At 38.4% G+C, this 24,108-nt stretch overlaps 1 long non-coding RNA gene across 1 annotated transcript in view; it reads left to right on the top strand.

Moving 5' to 3' along the window:
* Positions 1–24,108, top strand: part of LOC146333017 (uncharacterized) — a 56,920-nt gene extending 32,812 nt beyond the window's left edge. The window contains exon 3 of the long non-coding RNA XR_014771297.1: positions 23,852–24,108. This is a non-coding gene — a long non-coding RNA (uncharacterized LOC146333017). The remainder of the gene's footprint in view (positions 1–23,851) is intronic.

Below are 24,108 nucleotides of genomic sequence, written 5' to 3'. Positions count from 1 at the left end.
AAGCAATGAGATTTACTAATTAGTTATTTTTCTTCACCACACACGCATGTAATTATTTTTCCTCAAAGTTTTAAGGATAGACAAGCACTTTTTCTTTCTGGAGCAACTCCATGTGCATGTGCATGTGTCTGTGTCAAACTCATACGTCTCATATTTCTTAGTCAAATATGGCTGGCCAAAGTATAAAGTGACCAGACTGAGTTAATAAAAGTAGCAAGTTCAGGACAAGTTCAGAGACTTCTGGCAATGACAATCTTTTATTTCTTTTCCCATGTTCAAGGACATGTGCTGCATACAAATAAGGAGTAGCACTAATGCAGCACAGATTGTCAGAGGTTTTTAAGATCTAAATTGGTCAAAATTGGTAGCCAGATAATTCAAGTGAACTGAGAGTCAGAACAGCAGGTGTTATTTCTCTTTTAAGACTCATATGACGGTCATATACACCTTCTGGGGACCAGCTCACTGATTGGCAGAGTATTGGCTTTGTTAATTATTCATTCTAAAATTATATGGCACTGTATTATAAAGAGTAAATGGCTGTCTGGAAAGAGCTTTGCGCTTTGAAGACCTGACTTAAACACTGAGAGCATGCTGTCCTTTATCAAAACTTTGCATGACCTCTACAACTTTTATAAACTTTACTTTGAAAACATACCTTTGCAGGTCAGTCATTTTAGATGTTTAGACAGTCTTACCTCTTTTTACTGATCACATGTGATGAAACTGTGTGTGAAATATTTATGTTTTCTGTGATACTCTTTGCTAGTAGTTAATAATGAGCAGCTTTCAGTATATCTTTTTTTTAGGAGCTTGTTATTCTGTTGTCTTCCAGGGGAAAATATCTGGCATGGTCTTCATGTACTGTGGGTTTCATAATGACTGTGATTTTGTGTGACTTTTATGCACTGCTATACAGTAGCTTCCCTATGTTAAAGCCTTCAGGCTGTTGTTCTGTAGCTCTCACAATGTACTGTTTTGTCAAACTGCCAGTCAGTTTATTTGTCCATGCCTTTGCTAACTACTTGTTGCTCTGCTTATCTTGGTCTGTATGTGTTGCACGGTGTGCTTTCCATCTGCTGCTCTCTGTTTAATTTTATGCAATTGTATTTATGGGTCATGTGTGGCTGTTATATTCTGTGTACTTGGCAAGATTTTTAAACTGTGCTCCTACTAAATTTTCAACATGCAGCCAGCAACAAACATGTAAGTAAGATTTTAAACTCCCATGTGCATATTTTTCTTTTTTTCTTCATATATAAGATGCAAATAATGCATCACTGATATAAATTGTGTGGTAAGAGAATAAGCTGATGATGATTGATGACCTAGAGCTACAAAATTTAGAGATGGTTGATTGTGTTACCTCCAAGGGAAACATACCAGCCAGCAGGCCTGGGCAGTATCTATTTTTTCATACCTGCATACCATGCTGATGACGATAGTTTCTGTGGTTGTTTTATTTCCACGCTCTGTGGGCAAATTTGGCTGGACAACACACCGATAATTAATTTTGAATGATATGAATAGTATATTAGCCTATATGTGATATAAATGAAATGATTCTGATGAATTACAAATACTCAAATTACTGTAATTAAGTCATTTTTTGAACACTTACTTTTCTTCACAGTTACAGTGTAGGATTGTGGGTAGATTAGTATTTCTCCATTACATCACACATAAAATGTATTTTTCTTAAAACAAGGTTGATATTATACTGACTTGTGTTGGTCTCAGAAGCATAAACCATCGTTTGACAGTCACATAGCTTGTGGTCAGTTTGTTGTGCGCCATGTTTCTCAGCTCAGCTGCACTGCGTTGTCCACCAGTAGAGAGACTGACCTGTGGTGCTGCACACTGCCTTATCTCAATACAACCAAGCACACACTACCTTTAATAGACGAGGCTGTGCATGTATGTGTGTGCATATGATGTGTGTGGACGAGTGAGCATGTGATAAGGGTGATGGTGGATGCCGCAGTGCAGAGCAGAAAAAACGACCTACATCTAGCAGCAAGGGTCAGTTTTAGCAGTAAATGTGCAGTGTAAGTTAGAGTTGGCAGTTAATAAAGGCTACAGCTTCTCAAGACTAAGTGGAACTTGTGTCACTTTCCGACTGCTGGTAAAAGTGAAGGGGGTTAACCCCAAAACATTACCTTTGGCCCTGGAGGTAAACTAATCTCCCTTGACCTTTCTATGGTCAGTGAGCTGAGGCAGGAATGGTTAACACCTGGCATACTGTAATACCTTGATACTGCACAAGTTTCCTGTAGTGTAACCTTATGTGGCACCTTGACACATTGTATTACACTATTCTGTTTCCCAAGTTTGAGGAGGATAACTACTCTTCAGCAGGGCAGAAAATTACATCACTATTATCAAAGGACATGCCGTTCTACCTGTGTTTGATGCGGAGTGATTTTGTCAGTGCTGATGAGCTACATTATTTGAGAGACAATGAGAGAGAGAGTGAGCGTGATGCAGAAGATTGGTCTAATTAAAACCACCTTTCCACTGGGATTTAATTTATCTTGTATCTTATATTGGCTAGACTGCGAAACTTTTTGGTGTAAATGCATAATTTAAAACCTTGTAGAGTGTATACTGTGTGTGTGTGTGTGTGTGTGTGTGTGTGTGTGTGCAACTGCTGTCTTTGTGGGAATTTTAAGGTGAGATCCTTCTCAAAGTGACTGTTGTAGAGTAAGACTTCTTGGGTTCATATTAACCTTAAGATTATGATAAGAAATTGGGACTTATAGTTGTCTCAGTTCTCAATAGTATAAAAATGTGTGTGCTTGTATGTGTATGTATGTGTGATGTACTGTATGCACTCAGTAGGAGGGGAGTTGTGAGGAAGCAGATAATTTTTATTTTAATGGAGAGCTCATTTGTCACATGTAGTCGGCCCGCTTCTGTCTCCTCACTGGGTGGCTGTATTGTGCTGATAAAGCTCTTTGCCACAACACTGGATCAGCTGCCTCGGGTCCAGGCGTTTCTCACTGTTTTCATCAGTGGATGGAGTTTGCTTAGTTGTCATGGACCAACCCTGTCTAATAGATATTGAATTAATATAGTATGAAATTGTTTTCCCAACTATGTTGTGCTGACATATGTAATTGCTGCCTGAATTACACTCAGGGGCAGTGTGTTTTTGAATGAATGAGCTGCTACATTTATCAACCATGAAGTCACAGGATGGTGGTCGAAGTGGATGGCGGCCATGCAAAGTGCAGAAATTTGATATCAGAGACCGGGATTTAGGCAATAAGCAGTTATTGTATTGCAAAATCTAATACTGAGGTTCAAAACAAATGAACCACATTTTATTGATGTGTTTAGTATCAATAAAATGTAGGCACACTACAATACAGCAGCTCCCCATCAATTTAATGGAAAGAGGAGCGCCTTTGTTTATGACAATATTTGAAAATCACACAGTTGAGATTTCTTAATACCCTTGTGTACCGTAACACCTGTCTACCACCCAAGTCTAGTAACGTTAACAAAGTTAGCAGTGTGCCAACAAAGGCAGAGAAGAACAAAGCTGTTAATGATTAAACATGGATGTAAACAATGCTGGATTTAAGTTCCAAAGGCATTGAAAATGATAATTGATGTGTGTTTAATTTATGGTATTATGGTGCAGTGTAGGCATCAGATTTGAAATGCCAACAGTATTTTGGAAAAAGGTTGCTATGTACAAGTAGGCAGGCACAAGTTTGTATGCTTTACAGATATACTCCATTACTTTCCTGTACATTGCTGTTTGAGTAGCGTGTAACGTTACGCAAGATAGGAGGGTAACTGGGTGCGTGCTGCTGCTTTTGTCAGTTGGTTGGCAGTAGCACACCAGTAAAGCCACTGGGGACCAGCCATCTCAGTCCTTCTGTTATTTTTTCACCCAGGTGGGTGAAAGTCACATAAAGCACCACTAATCCTTACCATTTTAGCTCTTTTTCAGTGTCTCCAAACAGGTATTGCAGCTACAGAAAAAAAAACAGCTTTGAATTTTGGGCCCTCATTTGATGCTCCAGAATTGAAAAGATAACAGTAGATGTGTTAAGGCAGTTTGTTGCCCCTCATAATGCTTTTGGTGTGGGTTTGGTGATGTAAAACAATAGATGCACTTCAGAACATGCACATCAGGCACTTTCAGTGTTTTGGGGCTTCAGCAAATGTAGTGTTAGGGAAAGCATTCAACATGTTTGTTAGACCTCAAGGATACACAAAATGCATTTTGTTGTTGTTAATGTCTGACAAGCCAGAGATGTACAATTGCATGTCATCAGCATGCAGTGGTAATTGACTTGTATTTCCTGATATTATAAGATTGGGAACATATATAAAGAAAGCAGAACAGGGCCCATAATGCGCTCTTGAAGAACTCCATACTCGATATCAGCTGTCCTGGATATAAAATGACCTGAACCAATAAAAAACTTTCTTGCTTGACACCTATGAACAAAACTAATGACACACTAAACCCAAGAGACCCACCCAGTCACACTGTTTACAGCACTGTAATCAACTGTGTCAACTGCATGACTTAGACCTAAAGCAATGAGGACACTGACTTTATTCACATCCACAGTAATTCTCAGTCAAATTCTCAGAATGGCTCCTACAGTGTTATTGATGGTCAGATTCAAACTTTTCTCATAGAGTTGGTTAAAAACAATGTTCTCCAGAAGTTTACCTAGAAAAGAACTGTTAAAGAGAGGCCTGCAATTACCGAGGTCAGTGATGTCTAGCCTGCATCTCATAAGCAGATGTTTTACAATAACCGTTTTAAAGCCTTAGAGAAAATGTGTAATTACAAGAAATGTTGATTACTTACCTTGTTTCCTTGGTGAGGTATTCACACTGCATTGTTGATAGGGATGCATAGTTACTTCATGACTGCCTTACCATCCATTAATTAACAAGAAATTAGACAACCAGTCAACCCAAATAGCATCTAACTACTGAGTTTCAATTGGGAGTGGACATTAGTTCATGAATGACACAAGACAAAAAAAGTGTCTTATTATTCTGGACACATTTTTGTTTTTATGGCCACATGTCATACTATTTTTGTTGTTCTGTGCCCTGTTTTAAAGCAGACATGTTGAAGCCTGGTTGATTTGTTGTTATTTGCAGACCAATAACTTCTCACACATTTAAAGCAATAGTTCATCCAAAAATGAAAATTCACTCAATATCTACTCACCCCTGTGCTGATGTGAGGATGAGTGAAGATCTCCAGTTCACAAAACACTCCTGGAGCTTCAGCAGAAAACAGTGTTGCAGTCAAATCCAGTACAACTGAAGTGTGAAAACACAAAATGTCTCTATACTGCTCGTGTGGTGTGATCCAAGTGTCCGTAAGCTGCGACATTAAAATTTGACCCAAAAAGACGCCATTTACACCATGTTTTTAGCCTAAGTGGGTACACAGGCTGTTGCCCAAGTGGCGCGGCTGCAGCAAAGAAATGATGTTCCTCTTCTATGCCAAAGTCCTTGGATATTTTCTTCTTTGTTGAAAGTTTGTGAAGTCAACTCTGTGCCTAACAAGTCACTATTTCTGACTTTTTCAGATCTCTCTGTTGTCTGAGTCGCTTCCAGGTAACATGTAAACACAGATGTGAAGGTATCGCGAGATCTTGTATATTTCGTGTCGTGCCATTTGGGCAACAGCCTGTGTACCCGCTTCAGGTGTGTGGACGCGGATCAGGTCTGCGAGGCTACACTTGACATTTAGGCTAAAAACATGGTGTAAATGGTGTCTTTTTGGGTCAAATTTTACAATTTTACACAAATTTTTCACTTGGATCACACCACATGAGCAGTATGGAGACATTTTGTGGGTTTTTTTGTGTTCTCTTCTACATTTTAAAACTGGTCACCAGTCACTTCAATTGTACTGGATTTGGCTGCAACGCTGTTTTCCACTGAAGCTCCAGGAATGTTTTGTGAACTGGAGATCTTCACTCATCCCCACATCAGCACAGGGGTGAGTAGATATTGAGTGAATTTTCATTTTTGGGTGAACTATCGCTTTAAGACCACACTGGTGGGAGTTTGCAGGACAACCATAACTAATGTTGCTTGACCAATAACTTATATTACCACTCTATGTGACAGTGTGTGGCTGTAGCAGAACAGTTCAAAATGGCATTGAACTTCACCATTTCCTGTGGTTCACAGGATCAGCATAAGAGAAATGTCTGTGTACACACAATTATTAACATATATTTCCATAGAAAAGCAATAAGGGATAAATGTTTTACCACCCACGGGTTGAGCTTGTTCTTCACTGTTAACTCCTACAAAGCTTTGAAAATCAATCACCTTTTTTTTCCAGCTTAAATTATGCCTTAATGGCAGGCTTCTAAAATCAGCATTAGTACTGGTCAATCACAAACATAATAACTTCTGTTCCAGTGTTTTTTCTTGATGGAATATCTTTAGCTGCTTCAATCAGCTCGTATCGTCAAGAGAAACTTTGCTGTTCTACATGTTTAAAAATGACAAGTTAGATTTTCTGCTCAAGTGCTGCAGCTTAAAGAAATCAAGTAGAATGTTGCCACCAGCCATCACTGTTCAGTCTCAGGTTTATGGTTTGTATTCCTCAAACCTATTGTTGCCGATGATTCATATTGCAGTTGTCTAATGGTACAACTTGTTTTCCAAGACTTTCTTTATTATATTGTTACACTCCCATATCATAAATAAAATTTTAAGAGCACAGTGCAGTTCTGTTTGCCAAACATGCCAGCAAAAGTATTGATTTTGGAGTTACTATGGGTATACAACTTTCAGTAAACGACAACAACAACAAAAGATTTGTAACTGATTTTTTTTCCTCATCAACTCGCCACACTGAGTCACAATTTTTAAGAAAACATCGTAACTGCCAAGATCACAAATGATGGGGCAACAAAAAGAATTTCATTATACATTCAGCCGTTTGGATGGTATCAAGATCTTTGACCTCTCAGCATGCATCCCTGTGTAGCTAATGTGTTTACTCCTGTTACTTACTGCAAAAAAAGACTTTGACAAAGATTATTTGGTTCATGTTTAAATAGTTTCATGGTTATTTAATTTGTTCAAGTTAAAAGTGGACAGTAACCCATTAGAATCCTTTTTTTTCCAAGTGAAGACAGAAGGATGATATTGAAATTGCGTTTGTCCTGTCCTGTCTTCATAAAACCAGGCATTGCCAATAAAATTGACACAACTCTTTAATTAAAATATAAACTTGTAAGGTTTCTCTGCTAATTTAGTTTTTTTATTTGTTGTTTGGTTTTTTCCTCTGCCTCAGTCATACAGTGTATCCCTGTTGTGTGTTGTGGACGCTGCAGAGAACCAGGACTAATCTTTAATAGAGATTTGATGTGCTCAATCATATGCTGAGTATAAAACACACTCTAGAGTGCAGTGAGAGTGAGTGGGAGACAGTGTGGCCAACAATCGACATCCACGTCAAAAGACCATGCTAAAAGAAATGCTGGCATGTTTCTAAGCAACACACAAATGCACAAAGACATACAGATCCAACCAGGAGTGGGAGATTTTTTTTTCCTCAAAGTGTACTTCAGCTTCCTCTGATCCATGATGGTCCTCCATTTTTCTGTTTCCAACTACAAAACATGTCTAATGCTCCCTACAGAGCCCTACGCCTCCAGTCTCAGGGGGATGAGTCAACCTTACACACTTTCAGTTCAGCATCTAGCACTATACAAACTCCCCTCTCTCCCACTTTCTTTTATTGCAATTGAAATAGAAATGTAGTTTAATTAACAGGAAGTTTAATTGTAGAGTATATAGAGGATCAAGTGCTTGTTCACTGGAGTGCACATTGAGATAAAGATGAGAGAGGAAAAAAAGGTTTGCACAATAAGTAAGCTGGCCATTGAACAGATGTAACACAAGATAGTATCACATGCTGACATTTCCCACTTGCTCACATCACTCCACTCTGCCTTCTACTATTTCTCCTGTTGATCCTCTGTAGCCCGCTCTCAGACAGCCCTTGGATGTCTCTATCTCAGACCAGTAGACTGCTTGACATTGTCTGATCCTTGAAGGCAGGTTAAGATCACAAGCTCTTCATTAGTATTCAGGTTTAGGAGAGCTCTGTGGAGCTGAGTGGGCCTCAACATTTGGCCAAACCCTGGCTCAAACAAAGAGCCACTGAGAACCGGGAAGCAACAAGTACCTCAATTCATCATTCACATCAGTGCCAGTCTGAAATATATTTTTTAAACTATTGAAATTCTACAGTATGATACAGAGCCAGTGATAATTTGACAGAAACCACCACACTGTACCTACTTATGTGCTACAAAACCCACTTCCAAAAAAGCTGGAATGCTGTGTTAAATTTAAATAAAATATTATGCATTGAATTGCAAATACTTTTCAACCTATATTCAATTGAATACATTACAAAGACAGCATATTTAATGATTAACTATTGTTTTTTGTAAATATACACTTATTTTGAATTTGATGTATGCAACACTGGGCAAAATGTTGGGACAGTGCCATGTTTACCACTGTGTCACCTTTTCTTTTGTGAGAGACGTTCTTTCTCATTCTGGCTTGATATGACTTTAGGGGCTCAGCAGTCCAGGGCCTCTGTCGTCATGTTTTGCACTTGATGATGCACCACACAGTTTCAGTGGGAGGCAGGTCTGGACTGCCAGCAGGCAAGCCTAGTACTTGCACTCCTTCACTACAAAGCCACACTGCAGAACGTGGCTTGGCTTTATCTTGCTGGAATAAGCAGGGGCATCCCTGAAAAAGATGTTGTCTGGCTGGCAGCATATGTTGCCCCAACAGGTGTTTTTGAGCGTTCCATAACTTTCCCAGTCTTTTGTTGCCCCTGTCCCAACTTTTTTTGAAATGTGTTACAAGCATCAAATTCAGTCTGAGGGTGTGTCTATGTGTGAACATTTTGCATTCTGTTTGTTTGTTTGTATGTTTCACACAGCGTCCCAGCTTTTTTGGAAATGGTGTTTATAATAGCTGACAGTTGCAGGAAATAAAAGTGTGTATACAACACACACATAAACTCAGGTAAATAGAATAATTTTGTTGTGTTCGAAGCAAAACTTTTATCTTGTAAAGTTTAAAGGGTCATATCACCCAGATCAAATTGAAAAGAATATTTTCTCTCACCCCTAGCCATGTGAATTGTCTTGGTCTTATCTACTAAGATTTTAAGATATCCATCTCTGATATTCTTCTCTGTAAGAAACTACCTTTTTCCAAGCTAAGAGCAGCACAAATGATATTCCGTTAACCCCTATTTCTGGATTTCTACCTCTCTGTTAAGGTAAAGTCTGTAGATAAAACAGAACTGTCTTGCATGGCTTGATGTCCCCAGTGATAAGAAATATCAGAATTGTTAAATTGGGTGAACTGACCCCTTAAATAGCAGGGCATGAGTAGTTACAATCCAGACAAGAACATCTTGCACCACGTAGACTCGTTCTATCCTATTTTGATGCAACTTTTTGTTTGGAAGCAAGGTGTGTGATGCTGATAAATGGTGTGATTAGAAATTAGAATGCACTTTAATTATCTGACTGAAGTACATTGTGAAAAGGTTCTGCATGTACCACTTGTGCAGCACCCTCCTCTATTCACTTGTAATGCCGCTGAAATAGAAATTATGGGACATCATTACTATGTGGAAGAGCAGAGAGACAGACTGTGTTGTTTGTACAGATGGATGGGGCAAAGAAAACCCATAAGTGGAGCAGATTTGCCTCTAATAGTAGTAACATTTCTTCTTCTCAAGGTTAAAAAAGAAAAAAAAAAAACAGACTATTGTGGTAAAGTGGCATATAGGCTGAAGTCAAAACTGGTCCAGGGCGGTAGCTGTGCAAGGGAAACACAAATCTCATTATATCAGGATCAGTTTATGTCTCTCCCCAACCCGACTGTCTCTTTTTTCAGTTCCTTAATTTCATCCTGATCTGGACCACATATTAGGTTTTCATTTTCTGCCTTATTGTAGGCCTGTGTCATTTTTCTCCCTCCCGGCTTTGAGCCCCTGTCCCTATTTGATGTGGCAGTCAAGAGCTGAGAGAGCCAGCAGACCCGCACTGTATTAACACATAAATCTTTAGTGAAGCTACTCTAACATCTGCTGCCATCTCAGAGGTTTTTTGTCCCTACTTTCCTTGTTTTCCCCAGATCCCACACAATCGGATTCTCTCTGCAGTCTGAACCACATCTGTACCCTGGATAGTAATTTCAAACTAATGATGCCTGGAGTACGAATTTAGTCCTAAGTCTCTCTTCTTGTGTTTGTCTTTCCTACTTTCTTTCTTTATCTCTCTCTCTCTCACTCTTCTGACCATGAAATTCAGTAAAAGAAAAAATATGGGGATGTGACCTTAAAATGTCCCCCTGGCTCTGTGAGTCCGACTGACCTCTGGCTGTGGAAATAGTTCAAAAACAGATAAAGATTTGGACTTCATATTCTTGCTTCTGGACTTATCCTCATGAGCAACTGTATTTCAGCTCTGAAAAATTGCAGGCACTGAGGGCTGTTAATGCGATGGATCTTCTGAGAATCTGTCTTTTAAAGCCTAGTAGGAGAACAGTAGAGTGCAGATGTCTGCCAGGCAAGCAGGAAAGAATATTTGGATATAACTTCTTCATAATCACCAACATTTTGATTCATAACTGCAACTTAATTATATATCTTTTGTCAGTAACTGTAACGAATTACAATTACATTTTGTAATGTTATTACATGTAACTAGTTATATACATGAGGTCACAGTGACCATGACCTTTGACATTTGACCACCAAAATCTAATTGTTCATCCTGGTGTTCAAGCGGTCATTTGTGTCAAGTTTAAAAAAAAGACATCCCTCAAAGTGTTCTAGAGATACATTGTTCACAATAATGGGATGATGCGAGGTAAGGTGCAAACAAGGTCCAGGTCTGTTGATCACACATGCATGCATGCATGTAGGCAGCACACACATACACTCAAGTGATCGCATGATCCACTTCAGACAAACACCTGGTGGAGATCATAATAAGTTAAGCTGTTCTGTCTTTGTTTTGGTGTTAATAACCTTAGCCAAGGTTCACTGTAGCTGTCACCCTCTCCTTCCCAAAGTGTCTCTTTGTATAGGTAACATTCTCATTTTATTTGTCAAGAGAACTTGTTATATATCCACTCTGTAAGTTTTCACTTGTAAATTTAGGGTTTATAGTTTCGCAGATTGACAGAAGCAGAATATGAGTTTATGATAGTTTATAAATGCCCTTATGCTCCATATCAAACTCCCTAATCTGATTCATCATTCTGTCTGGATTGTCATCAGTCTGAATCTGTTTTTGAAGCAAATGTAAGTGAAAAAGTCACAGGCTGTCAACACACTGCTGAGAGCATCTTGTTATACTTCGACTGCAGTTCAGTATCGGACGCAAACGTGCCATGCGCTTCTTTTGTCCTTTTCTAAACACGCCTCCCAACGTGCCAGGGCAGAAATGAGTAACGTTCCAAGACGAGATTATATCAGGAAAGAGGGGATTGGAAGAATGGTTTCATGTGAAGGCACTGGGATTTGAGGGAGTGGATGGTGCGATGGAGAGGGAGATAAGGTCCCACTGTTGTGATGATCTCTGAGACTTAAGAACTATCCCCACACATAATAGAACTTATATGCTAGAGAGGAATACATCTGTTTACTGCCTGGGGGTTGGTGTGAAAGCCTGTGTCTGCTGGTATGCACTCTTAAAAAATAAAGGTGTTAACAAGAACCATGAAGGGTTCTATGGCATGTCCTCATAGGAGAACCCTTTGGAGTTCCTGGCAAAACCTTTTATAAAGGTTCCACTTGGAACCCATTCAGAGAGTTCTACCTAGAGCCCAACATAAAGGGTTATGTGAGAGGTTCTAAAGGAGAACCATTCTTTGGGTTCTATCCACTCTTTCCACCTTCCAGGGGTGCCACCCAAGAGGTTCTACCAAGAACCCTTTTATATTGCAAGGGTTCAATCAACAACTCACCCAAGGGGTACTACCAAGAACCCTTCTATATTCCAAGGGTTTTATTCAGAACCCTCCCAGGGGGCTCTACAGAGAACCCTTTTATAATATGCTACAAAGAACTGCTGACGATGTTCTTCAAGATTTTCAACAATTCTTGATGAACCTTTTCTTCAAAAAAAGCGTTCTTCAGAAGCATATGGTTCTGGGTTGAACCTCAGTCCACCAGGAACCCTTTTGGAACTCTTATCTCTAAGGGTGTGTGTGTGGGTAGGGGTGGTGGATGGATGTGTGTAAGCTCATCTCAGAGCGTAAAGCGCTTATAGCCCCGTAGCTTTTATGTCTATGACAATGTATATCGGAAATTGACTAGTGTGGGTGCTCTGTGAAATGAAAAAATGTTTTATTGTGAGATGTCTACGAAACGTAGATATGGAAATAAGGAAAGAGGGAGGAAAGCCGAGGAGAAATCTGATTGCTGATACACAAGGATTATATTTTCATTTTAAGTCTGGCAGACAATAAAAAGAAAAAAACATCCTAGGTGGAAATGCCTCCTTTTCTTAAATCTCCTAAAGGATCAACTGGCATGTTTCAGTCCATTATGCACAAATTACACATATATATATTGGTGGTGGTGATATTTAAAAGTGCACCATAGCATACTTCCTTGAAAACCCTTGGCTTCTCAGCCATAAACCCAGAAGGAGTCAAGATGTTGGTGTGGAGAAGGTGGTAGTTAGATGTAGAACATCAGCAAGAGAAACAGCAGGCAACAGCACTTAAGATTTACATCAAGCATGCTGATTTGGGATTGACTCAGATGAAATAAGAAGCTTATTTTGGGTTTATTGATTGTAGATGGAGTGACAAAGGAGATTGCAATTTTAAAAATTGTAACAAGAAGCAGGAAAGTGTATGAAAGCACAGGAGCCCGGAGGTGTGGTAAGAAATAAATTAAGGTGAGGAAAAGAGAGAATGAAGTTGTTTCCTTGATTACAGTTTTATTGAACCCGGTTTTCTTCAGATTGATGAAACGCAGTGATCTGTAAAAAACTGCTCTGTTCAAATCTTTTAAAATTCCACAGTAAATAGTTAAATTCTCAGTCTTTGTTTTGTTTGACATGCATATGATAATAGTGCAGTTTCAAACTAAAATTTTAAAACGTAACATTCAAAAATATAAACAGAAATTCTGAAACCAAATTCATATTCAGCGTTGTGGAACTTTTTCATAATTCTTCATCTTGGCCAGTGACTTTTTGGCATTGTCTATGCATCTGAATGTGGAGGTCAAAGATACAAGCTTCAAAGTTGTTGTGGCCAGCAGGCCTCCTTTTTTTTGCTTTTTGTTTGCTGGAGATGGCTGCTCATGGTGTTCAAACACTCTAGCAGACAAGTTACCATACCAACACAATTTTTAAAAGGCTTTTTAATACAAAAACTACCACTAATATTGATAATGGTTGTTCTCATTTAAGCAGCCTGGATGTGGATGTGGAGGTAAAACTAAAAATAATTTCTATCAGCTAAATAAGCTCCCAAGTTGCATCATGTATGTATCATGTTAGGTTAAACATGGCTCATTATTTTTTTTGGTTATCATTTGGTTGGTTCGTCCTCCGCTTTGGTCCTGATAGAAATATCTACTGAATGGATTTCCATGAAAGTATTGACAGAGGATGAAGCTAAGTGGAAGCTAGCCAAGCTACCACTAGCAGCTCAGAAAGGCTGCTTGCTCAAGTGTGTGTGTCTGCAGGGAGTGTCAGTGCATAACCCTAGTCCTGCTGTTTATTGTAGGATTATCATCAACAGAAAGAACGCAGTCCAGTGGAGCTTCTACGGCTCTCAAAAGCAAAAAAACTGGGCAATATATGAATATTACATTGATATCATATTAATGAGACCAGATATTGTCTTTTCCTGGTTTTAAAGGCTGCATTACAGTAAAGTGATGTCATTTTATGAACTTATCAAATGGTTGTAGCTGTTCTATTATTTGATTTTACCCACTTAGTCATTATTACCCATATTGCTGATGATTATTTATCAAAAATCACATTGTATTAAGATTTTTTAGAACACACCAATGTCCCTATTGCTCAGCCCTAACTACTTTATATTCTGTTTGGTAATTTAATCTACAGCAATGCAATCATTTATTGTAATTTATTGTATTGCATGTTAAGAAATGTCAATATCGACACCAGCATTGATGTCTTTCATCACAGTACATTGCTATAAATTAGATTACAACTCCAAAAATATTAGGTGTACACTAACCCTCCAAGTGTCTCAACAACTATTGTATGGATTGCTATGCTTTCTAGATCCTTTACGCAATTAAATATTTGATGGTGAATTCCTATTTAACATTCACTCATTGTAGTTTTTGAAAAATTATATTTCAAAGCTGTCTTTTAGGACGGTGTTGGAGGGATGGGATTTGTGAACTCAACCCTGCCAACTGGAAACATTAAGGAGTAAATCCTCCTTGACATGGTTCCAGATCATCCAAATGTTCCTCCAAGAAGTATAAATCCATCCCTTCAAACTTGCACATCAGCTGATGCAGACTATAAGTAGAATTACAGTGTGTCTGCTTTGCTGAGTATCCAGGTGTTATAAAGAATGTGTTGGAGGAGAGGATCTGATGGTTATAGTATATGATATATAATATCTGTAAATCCTATATACTAGACTGTACTTCATCTGTTCTCCACAGCTGGATGGCTGTTTCAGTTTCTTGAATAACTGGTTTACTAAGTTGGGAAGATGAATATTTTGTCTCTGTACTCATTTGAGAATAATGAAGATATTATATTCATATATGTTTATATGAAGCCCAATTATTCTGTCTGCTGACATATAATAACCATAAATGTGTTGTACTGATGTATGATTCAAACTATTTCTGGTTTTCAAAGAAAACCTGACTGGTTGGTGCTTCTTACTATATACCACTGTATTGTCTGTGGTAGAAACATGAAAAAAAACAAAAAAAAAACATTACTTGTTGGATATCCAATTATCCAGTCTGCAGGGTGACTTGAGAGTTATGATGTCTCCCATGCAGTAATTTATTCTGATGATTGAAAAACTTGTCAGTGACAGTTACACAATGTTCACATTTTCACTGCTGTCCATGACATTTTCAGTATGTCATACAGTTCTGTTCATACTTGAAGATCTCGTAGCTGCCTTAAAACCAAGCAAGTTCAGAAATTCTTATTTCCCCAGGATCCATATAAAATGCATACTTATATTAAAATGTTTATGTTATTTTCAACTGTATATAGTTAAAAATGCTTCCCATTCTAGATTAGTGTACACTGTATATGACCCCCATAAAAGAAGATAGAAGTAGACTTCTGCACCATCTTTACCAGATAATTATACATGCCATTGGAGGGTTTAAATATGGGAATAAAGGTGCACATCTTCAGACAGTCTGTCCTTGAGGGCATTCATAGTGTTCCACTCGATTGTTCACAGGAATATTGACAGAAATAGTTGTGTCAAGAATGAAAAAAGAGAGCTTAGAGAGAAGTTCAAACCATGGTTTCTTTCTGACCTCTGCATAGTTGACCAATCGTGACGTGAAGTGGGTGAATGTCAGGTTGTCAGTTTCAGAAAGTTATAGAAATAGAAGGATACAGCCTCCTTATCTGATGTTGGAAAGGTGAGGAGGTAGAGGGTTTCCAAAGCAATTCAACCATCCAACAAGCACTTCTGAGGAAGCATACTTTCAGCTTGACTGTAGGAAAGGTCTCAGCCTTTGGCACCACTGAAAGAGTAGAGATGTACTGCTGTAATTTAACAAATTACATAACCAATTTCTGATGACTTTTTCAAACTTGTGAAAGGTGCCTCTCAAACGAAGCTGGTGCTTTAACTCACTTGAAACGGCAGTGGAGTTTTTCGTGAGATGGACTCTTCATTCTGTGGGTAGCCAATGATTCATCTAGAGTTTCGCTTTTCTCTCCAATCCGGATGTAGTTTTGGTAATTACAAGCTCTTCATTTGGTGTCAATGCTGTCAAACTTGAATAATTTTTTTTCACCTCCTCTTTTTTATTCCCTCTCACACCTTTTTTCTCTCCTACTCTGTCCACTGAATGTAATGAGATGAGCATGTGCTGGATATATGTGTGATTAATGGAAATTTTCTCACCCCAGAGGAAACTTTCCTGTCAGAGGCAGCCCTATTTCAAAGGCACTTCACTAGATATGCGCAATTATTTGGCTTTTAGCCTTTTTCTTGCTCTCTATCCCCAGCAAAATGCCCAGTTCCAGGTAAGAACTTTAATATGTCTTAAAATGAAGATGACACAACATATTTAATATTTCTCTGCCAATATAAAGTGCCAAACAGATATGTCGGCGGTATAAGTACTACCTATATAATTGATGTTAAAGATGACTTGTAAATCAGCTTAGAGTGCTGTCAGGGACATAGCAATTCAAAGCCTGTAAGGGTTAACTTTAATGTAAATTTTCTACCTGCTGTTGTTTACTAGGAGAGCAGGTGCAAACAGAAAATTTCACATACACATACCTAACATATAACATGCTCAACATGTACGTAAACATCATTAGACTCAATAATGAAAAAAAAAAAACAGTTCAATAAATTGTTTCTGCAGTAATGAAAATGGATGGCTCTACTGCTTCTATAGTGACAAACATGCTAGACATATAGTAGTATAGTATTAACAATTGAAAACTCTGTCCTTACTGGAAGTGAGCAAACAAACTCAAGAGGTTGGAAGGCGATATAATACGAGTGATGCGCTGCTTGTGATTTCCCCCTCTGCAGATGAATGTATTCATAACTAACAGAATTTTCTTAGGTAGATCATATTTCTATATATAAATGTAGTTTTGGGACAGTTTACTGACATAAAACACACAACAGCTCCTTGCTTTCTTTCCCAACCTCATTCTTTCCTTGAGGTTAGTCCCATAAAAAGGCTGATGTGGTTCATATAAAAAGGTGCTGCTTCTCAGCCTTGTTAGTTATTCTCTCTTCCGTATTGACTGCTTGATGGGCAGAAACAGAAACGTCAGCGATGTCAGCATCAGTTTTGACTAAAGAAAATAGGTTGGAGGTGAAGCAAGTGCATGAAACAAGGCAAGTGTTTTTTTTTTTTCAAAGTGACATGTCACATTAGGCACAGTTAAACTTTGTTTGTTTTCAAAATAGGAAAAATATTACAGTAAAAGAATATATTCAGTTGTCGCTAGCTGCTGCTCACTTTACCTCCAAAAATAAAATGGTCAACTTTTTGGGCTAATTTTGTCTGCTTGCTGGTCACAGTCATGGCTGGAGGCATTATAATTTTTGGTTGTCTGTATGCGTGTGTGTCTGTCTTACCATCCGTCCATCCCATTCTTGTGAAATTGATGTCTCATGAACACCTTGAGTGAATTTCTTTAATCTTTGCACAAAAGTCCAATTGGACAAATATGGTCAGAGGTCACTGTTACCTCCAGTCTGTCCCATTCTTGTGAACTCAATATATCAGGAACACATGCAGAAGGGAGTTTTATACTTTATTATACTTTTTATACTTATCTGGCACAAACATCCACATGGACTCTTGACATAGACATCTTGAGCAAACTGTTGACTTGTCCAGGGTGCAACCCGCTTCTTGCCCAGTGTCAGCTGGGATAGGCTCCAGCTCCCCATGGCCTGTCAAGGATAAGTGGTTACGGACAATGAATGAATGAATGAATCCTGAGAGAATTTCTTGAAATTTGATACAAAAGTCCACTTGGACTCAAAGATGAACTGATTACAATTTAGTGGTCAAAATTCAAGGGTCACTGTGACCTCACAGAACATGTTTTTGGCTGCAACTGTAGACATCATACATTCATTTTGACAAAATTTATGACTAACTATTTGGATGAAATGATGAGGTGATTATGTTTTGGAATCATTCATGTCAATATAGTGGTAAAAAAAAAGGGCTTTTTGAAAGGGCTACTGCAAATTCTGTCTTCTGGCAGTAATCCAAACAGAAATGTGCATTCTCAACATATTTCATTACAGTCAACTACATATTCTTTGTGTGCATGTTTCTTCTATTGAATTTGAGCTGTGAAATGTTCATAAAATATTACACATTCTCAGCTGAAGCACAGTGTTGGAGTTGGCACCACTTTCTCAACAGTGTTTTTCAAGGCCGTATAAAGAACACCTGTACCATATAATGCTGTCCGATACAATATCCCCGCAATAAATGCCACTTTTATAGCTTATAAACGTCAGGCAGAATTCAATTCTGGTGTATTTTTTCAAGTCCAGACCAGTTTGTTGTTGGGCAGGATTGCATTATATTGAAATATGCTTCTGTTATTTTATCCAACCTATCAAAAAAGCTGAGTCATCGTCTCCCTGACACAGAGATTTTATAGGTATAGTATTCATGCAGGGCTATTGTGTTGGATTGTACAACATGTGAATTTTACTGTGTCCACCCCTCTGTGAAGTGCGGTCTATATACGTCCATGTGATGCCTCAGATTGATCTGTGAATGTTAAGTCATGATTTGAACCACTGGAGAGACTGTAAAGGAGTTTTTACTATTAATTGTTTTGCACTTTTACTGTTTTCAGTACTGTACTAATGAGATAAGTAAGATTATGTTACGAGTAGAGACATTAAATCAAACAGTTGTTTTAAAAGAAAATTTCTTTTGAGTCACTGATCTTCATTAATTTGAAAGTTGTGTATGGGTTAAGAGATTGTTAACTTCAGTTATAACTATGTAATATTTTCAGTCTCATAACATGAATAGAAAGATGTTTAAATTCACTAGAATTATCTTAATTTTTTAACAGACAAAAATGATCACTGTAAACAACAATTTCTATCACTAAACTTGTGTCATGTCATTTTCCAGTTGCATGTGAGATGTGAGTGCAACAGTACGTGGTTGTGTTGTGTGAGGTGTAGTGAAAATGTAAATCATTTATACTTTTATTTTTAACACTGTAAACTATGAACATACACTATACATTAATGTCACTGGGTCAAAACTGGCAGTTAAAAATTGGCACATCTCTTACAAATGTTATTGTTAGTTCATTGTAGTAGGGCCTTTTTCTGGGTTTTTTAAATAAGTTGGTGTCGTGATATGGTTTCGAATGGTAATATAGTGGAATGTGTTTACATGGGAGATACAGGACCTGAAGTGCTTACGGGCATGACATTCGAGAGAAGAGAACACAAGCGTCTTCAGCTAACGCGTGTGATTTTCTAGCTAAAGGTCAGCAGCAAGTAGAGGGCTGCGATCGAGAAAAGGTCAAAGCCTCTTTGAAAATGCTGGTAACAAAATAGTAAGTATCATAAACAAGTGGAACACATCAGGTCCCTGAACTCATGATAGTACAAACAGTACCAGTACTTTTATGAGGAAAACTTACTGAGTTGTGAATTATGGTGATCCATTTACAGACCTGTTGTACAATAGGATAGGAGATTTGAATGATGTGCCAATGAGTCTGTTGCCCAGACCACTGTTGGAGAATGTCACAGCTCTTATGGCACAGACAGCATAAATGTTAATGTGACATTTAAACCAGGCCACACAGTTGGATGTCTTGGCCTTCAACTTTATATGGACACTGGGTCCCATAGTCCTTTAAGAGATATAACAAAATGTCTGCTGTCACAAGCATAACCTCACATGGTCAGCATTTACATATCATCAAAGATTCATATTCAGTTTTACATCTAGTATTTCCATGATGTTTAAGAAGTGTAGCTATAATGTAATCTTAACTGATGTTGCTGATTACACTGGACATTTACTTACCCTCAGTTTAGTGTTATTTTTTAAATAATAAATGTCAAGCTCAAAGTGGTAGGTCAGGTGCACGACCTGTGTGTCTCCATGCACACCTGCTTTGGTTCTTGTGTGCAGCAGTGCATCGTGCAAAAGTGCTGGGTGTAGATGAATATAGATCAGCAGGTGTGGTGATCATTAAATAATCTCTGGCCATTCACACCACTGGTTTCACCAATCAAAATCAAAATGACTTTGTTATATCTGAAATTTTGTTACATCTTCTGGAACCAAGCTTGTTGGTATGTGTGCTAAGCACAGAATTAATTTTGCCCAATTTATCATTTTAATTTACAATAATATAACTTTATAAACATAATTTTAATTTATGCTGATGAACTTATGTGTGATGCATGCATAATTGCATGCATGTGTGTCCTAGTTTCGGGGTTTGAAAATATGGTCTCTGTAGTTTTGAGTCTAGCAAACATCCCCCATGCTCACTGACTACAATAACAGTCCCTAATGTCCACAGTCAAGTTGTAAAGTAAAATTGAATAAGGTTTGCTTGGTTTAGCCAAGTTAGTCTTAGTTTTAACTAAAATAAATTGGCCTATAATGTTATGTTGAAATCTGACTTCTCCTGCGACTCAACTGCTGCTGTTTGGAGTAGACGCTTTCAGTTAATAATTGTAGCATCCGTTGTCTGATTAAGTATTGATAACATGCTTAGACTGGGGGCAATGGGCAAGAAATGTTGGTGTATGCCTGAACACTGGGTAACAACAGTAACACTTAGGCTGCGGCAAGCCTAGTTCTTTAATTTATCACGTATGGGTTTCAGTCTGTGTATTGATCCCTTCTAATGCTGTTTTGTTCTATCTGCTGAAGTGCTGTGAGATGGCTTGAAATAGTGGCTCACATCAGGTCTGAGAACACCTGAGTGCCACATCTGGTTTCTCTAAAATGTCTCTGTAGTTGTCAGAGTATTTCTTTGCTTGACTTGTGAAGAGATATAGTCTACAGACAGAACTCATGGATACCTGGCTGTCATAGCTGCTTTGGAGAACCAGAGTATTCTATTAATAGACTGTGTTTTCTGTTTGTGCTGTTCACATGTTGTGCATTATTATTCAAACACATTCATGCATAGGTCTCACTAAGCAAGTCTTCAGTACCTAAACACTGTACTTTGCCTTCCATAGACTAGTGGCAAACTTTGGTGGAGACGGTCTGTTTCTGAGACAGAAACATAATAGTTCCTGACAGGGTGTGTGATTTCCTCAAAGCCATTTAGATATGGCCCAGGTCTCCTAAGAGCTAAAGACAGGATTCAATAAGTAATGCCTCAGCAGGCCCAAGCACCTGGCGATCCCCGTCACCCTCTGGCTGACTGTAATCATTTGTGATAGCCCCCGTACGATAGCTGGCCTCCCAACAGCACATGTTTCACTCAGGCTTTTAGACGGGCATCAAAATGCATTACCTCCTAAGCAGTAGATGGGGGCCTGGATGCATGAAGCCAGGGTGGAAATAAAGACATTAACTCTGTCTGCACACCAAGATTGCTGAGCTGTGCTGTGTGACATCAGTGCCTGTTAAACACACACATCAAGGACCATTACCACTGACATTCAGGATATATCAGTCATTGTTATATGTAAATTTAAGCCTGCAGATATGAAATATATGCATGAAATGAATCTAAACTATACATTACTGCAATTAATGACTAAGGATTACAACTTTGTGCCTGGAGAGGAAAGAGAAGTAAGTTTTCTGTCTTCTCTCCTGTCTGTATCCTCTAACCACTTCTCTTTCTCCTTCAAATTAAGTGGAAACAACATGGTAGATCTTCTCAGGTTCTGTGCATATAGTGCTATCGCATGGTAAATATGGCCTTAATGACTCGGCAGCGGGGGGCTCTGCGGTTTAATGAGCAGGCTCTCCTGCTCCACCACGATCAAATGAGAGCCTAATTTGATTTTCCCTCTTGACCTCTATTCCTCCCAGAAAACAACAAAGCACCGGGGGATTTTTTTTTTCAAAGGCTTGTGTAGTAGACTACAGAAATTCAGGGGTGTGTGGAGAAGAGTGGATAATGATCAGATTTTGCTCACAAGGATATAATTTATATTATACTCTCGCTAACACACATATGCAGTGTGTATGCGCATATTGTATGCAGTTACACCTGCATATATAAACAGGGTTCATGGGCAAAATTAATAAAGAGTTAAAAAAAATACTTAGAGGAATAATTTGACATTAAGGAAAACATAATTATTCACTATGAAGCTCACACCAGCATCCAGTTAGCTTAGCTTAGCACAAAGACTGGAAACATTTCTTTTAACAAAACAAAAAAAAAAAAAAAAAAAAAAAAAACTGGAAAAATTGACAGTTTGCTGTTTTATGTGGAGTTATGTGTGGAACTATTTTTTGGCCAGGCACAATTAGGTCTGTGATGGCATTACCAAAGTGAAAAAGAACTTCATGGAAGGATACAGTTTAAGTGTAACATAGCTCTTTTAAGGAATAGGGCAGTGCATAGCATGTGTGGTTAAGATAGTGAGGGAGAGTAAGCGAAGGAGAGAGTTAACAGCAAGCTGTCAGTCTGGCAGTAGAAAAACCTACAGTATAGGTTACATTATGTTAGTTAACTGATGCTGCAGCTACTCAAGACCAAGATTATTATTCCCTGTTATTTCCAGACTACTGGAAAAGTGAAGGGAGTTAGTATTTAATAGATTTAGCCATATTAAATTGCTGTTTTTAATCGAGTTGTTTTAACAGTTTTAACCTGTGTTGTATCTGCTTCTCTGTACAGCACCTTGAATCTACCTGTATGAAATGTGCATCACATTCATTGTATGACTCTGACTTTTGGAAATAAATCCATAATGATAAATCAAATACTGAATCACTTCTGTTGTTCAGCCATTTTTCTTTGTTGAAAACATTTGTTGTTGTTATAATTTTGTTAGAAATACACTGGAAATCCCATAATGCCTTGGTCTGAAGCTTTTGACCTACCAGAGGCTGTGTCCCTGACTTTTCAACCAATTAGTAGCCGTGAAGAAAAAATGGGGAGTGCTGCAGTATCTAAAAAGTAGAATCAGGAGTACAAAAGATGAAAAAATCAGATGCTCTTTGATGATGGGGCCAAAAATTAGATGAAAACAAAACAAACACTGACTGTCAACTTACTGATGATGAAAGTGTAAAGTAAATGATGGTGGTCTGGAATGATTTTAGGCACTCTGATAATAAATTTGAAAATACACCATCGCATTTCCACTCAACCAAGTCTTCATCAGGACATGATAAAGCCCTGTAGCTGCCCAGATAAAGACTCGATTGAGTGTTTTATTTTCAATCAGTAGCTGTTTTCCTGGCATATGTGTGACAACTCTGATCTCAGATGTGCAGCAGAATAACATGAGATTGACCCTACAAAACAAAATACGCAGTGATGGCCATAATCAGCTTAACCCTGCAGTAGTCATTACAGTGTGGTATTGTGGTTATTTGTTGTCAACACAGCCCAAGGCACAATAATTTCTGAAGTTTTCATTAGTTGCCTAGCATCTGTTCAGACCCAGGAAATAGCCTGTTACATAACCCTCCCCAAAAGGCTAATTGTCAGTTTTACACTTGGGTTTTTGCATGGAGGAAACAAATTAGATAAAGGAGGGTACTGGTAAGCAGATTTTGTTGCTACAGAGCCAGGTTAGCTTCAGTCTCCAGTCGTGGGTGTTAAGCTAAGCTAACCACCTGCTTGCCGTAGCCCTCTATGCAGTGGGCGGCCATCAGACTGGTATCTATCTTCTCACCAAATCTCAGCAAGACAGCATATAAGCATGTTTCCCAAAATAATGAACTTTACCCTGATGTGTATGTTTAATATTGTACTCAGTAATAAACAGGACACTAAATGATTCATAACACTTATTTTAAATGACAACCAAAAGGAAGCACAAGCTTTTTAAGGAGGTGGTGGGTAGGGATTAAAGTCAGCATTTGTGTGTGTTTTTGCAGGACTCCTGTTGGAAACCGTTCCCATGATTTGATCCCTCAGATGTGGCAGTAGAAGAGACCACTTCACAAGCAACCAGCAGACCATGGCATCGCTACAGAGGAAAACGCACAGTGGGTGTCTAGACCAACAGCAACAACCTCATGTGCTGATACCACCACATCCACAAACCACATGTGTTATGTCAAACGGGTGCCAGACATGAATTCTTGAAACTATTTCTCTTTTGAGGCAGGAAATAAAGTGTGTTGTGTGGAAA

The sequence above is a fragment of the Lutjanus erythropterus genome, chromosome 1 (assembly GCF_056507025.1).
Source record: "Lutjanus erythropterus isolate fLutEry1 chromosome 1, fLutEry1.hap2, whole genome shotgun sequence".
NCBI classification, from domain to species: Eukaryota; Metazoa; Chordata; class Actinopteri; order Lutjaniformes; family Lutjanidae; genus Lutjanus; species Lutjanus erythropterus.
Note: the sequence above shows the minus strand (reverse complement) of the source record. Positions and strands in the feature narration are given on the sequence as shown.